The sequence below is a fragment of the Lygodium microphyllum genome, unplaced genomic scaffold (genome assembly GCF_053477565.2).
Source record: "Lygodium microphyllum isolate KBCC unplaced genomic scaffold, Lygodium_microphyllum_v1.1.10 scaffold_35, whole genome shotgun sequence".
NCBI classification, from domain to species: domain Eukaryota; kingdom Viridiplantae; phylum Streptophyta; class Polypodiopsida; order Schizaeales; family Lygodiaceae; genus Lygodium; species Lygodium microphyllum.
Genome location: NW_028229518.1, coordinates 1,587,337 through 1,589,883, shown reverse-complemented (window position 1 = coordinate 1,589,883; position 2,547 = coordinate 1,587,337).

The following is a 2,547-nucleotide window of genomic DNA, read 5'->3' as shown; positions in this document are numbered from 1 at the left end:
TCATAAGGCCTCACTAAGTGTGTAGAGGATGTAATGTGCAAAGGTTACATGAGGAGTATAGGAGCTTATGGTGGGAACATTAGGCAAATCCATATTTTAAACTTAAAAAAGTCTATCAGAAAATGAGCTACAAAAGAGGGACTGGTGAGTCCTATCCTTTTGTTCTTGGGGTTCTTCTTCTTCTTCTTCTTCTTCATTTTTGTCTTCATCTTCTTTGATTATATCAAGATATTGTCTTTGAGACCTTTTCTTAGCATAGTAAAATTTCTCATTATGCCCAGTTTTCTTACAAAAGTCACAGACTACGCTCTTCTTCCCTTTCATATAGAGTTGTTGGTCTCCTCTTGGGATGCTTGTTTCTCCCTTGCTCTTGATCTTATTTTCCTCTTCTAGGAGAGAGGCTTTGATATCCACAAGTTTTGGCTTTGGCATGCTGATTAATGTGGTAGACACATTATCAAACTCGGGTGGAAGACTCTTGAGAAGCACTCCAATGCAAATGTCTTCGTCCATCTTCAAGTTTATTCCTGCAAGTTGTTTATCATCATTCTTATCCCATATGACTGAAAGTGTAGCTTCCCTTGGTTTCTTCTCTTGACCACTTGTGATTGACCACAAGCCTTTCTTCATCAAGATCAGTTTGATCCTAGTTTGCCATGTATGGAATCCGACACCGTTGAATCAGCATGAGGGTGAATCCTTTCCCATTTTGTTGGTAGGAGTAGCAACAAATAACTGAGAATTGTCTAGCAGAAGAGTTGAATTTGAGTGTGTCAAAGGACAAGGAAGTAGGAAAATGAAGTAAAATTTGAGCTTTGAGATTAATGGCTATGGATACCCTCTTTAGGGTTTTGACAGGCGACTAGTTTTTTGCTAATTGCAACATGTAGACATAACCATTTGGGAAACCCTCTGAGTTGGAGATAGCTTAGTTATATAGCTTCAATTTCCCTATGGTAATGGACAACATCATTGCAAGTGTAGGCGGAATAAATAGTACGAGTCACAGATGGCACAATCTAGGCAGTGAGCTATTGCAGGCACAATGCTGAAGTAGAGAGGCAGTAATGTTGGACTTTGAAGTGATAGGGAGGAGTGCCTAGAGAAAAGGAAGAGTTTCCTAGAAGAAATTACGATGCTAAAATGGCATGGTTTGAGTGATTCAAGCCCTCCACTGAAGGTGGGTAGCTATGGAGGCACATGAGAGATTCATGGGAAAGTGGAAGGAGCTAGAAATTCGAACTGGAATGACTCAATTAGTGGCCTAATGACTCATTAACTTGAAACCTGCTTTGATACCATGTTAAAATATTGAGGATGCATGCTAAGGAGGATCACTGATGAGCAAATAGACAATCATAATAACGAGACATAAACGTTGACAAAGAAGAACAATTCATATTATCCAAGCATAATGCAAGTACAACTTATGAGTATGATTGATGGTATGAGTGTGGGGATGAGTGCCTTTTTATAGGCTTACAGTAGGTGGTATTGGTAGGTGGAGAAAGGTGAAAAGTGACCATGATATTCACCAATTGTGATTTTAATAAACCATGCATACATGACCTAGTCTAAGGCTTTATTTGCAATGTGTTTCTTTGCCTTGTTTGTTCCTTACACAGAGGCTATGGTGGATGTGATTACATATTTCTCAACAATCCTCACAATGATTCTGTGCCTGCATCCTTAGTGTTGGACAACATATAGAAGATTATCGGCATGCTTTCAGGCTCGATAGAAACTGCAACCTTGCACTTTCCCAAAAGTGTGTAGGGTTGGCCTCCATAAGGGCTGAGCTTAGCATTAGTGGGATGCAATTGCGGTTTGCCAAGTTGGGTCCAATGGTCATGGGTAAGACATTAAAATCAGCTCCCTCATCGATCAATGCGTTGATGGTACATGTGTGCTTAGCAGTGACTATCATGCTTAGGTAAGCTGGTTCTACAACTTCCTCATCCTCATCATCCATCTCAGTGATAGTGGCTACTTGTACTTGGACAGGGGGTGCTAGCATTGAAGGCTCATGCAATGGGTGCGTGGGAGGAAAATTCTTCTTTATGCGACTGCCATTGAAGAAGCCTATGCCCTCACCTTCTAGGGTTTTGAGCTCTACGTTGCCAGTTCAACTAATGGTTTGAACCCTAAAAGGTCCTAGCCCCTGAAACTTCAGCTTTTTGTTATGTCCTTTGATTGAGTACAGTAGTACTAAGTCACCCTATTCAAAGTTGTACTGCTTGGCATGCTTGCCAAACCAGTGTTTGTGTCTTGCCTTCTCGCATATTAATGCATGGGTGGCTAGAAGCCAGGTTTCCGATAAGCATTCAAGCTCAATTAGGCATTCCGTCCATGCCTCCTTCTCATCCCATCTTTCTTGGAGGGCTATCCTGAGGCTAGGTACGAAGAACTCTAAGGGTAGAATTACCTCTGTACCATAAATCAACCTAAAGGGGGTCTATACTACAACCATCTTGTAAGCCATGCAATAGGCCCACAAGGCCACCATCAACTTGTTATCACAATCACTACGTGAGGAAGAGATAACTT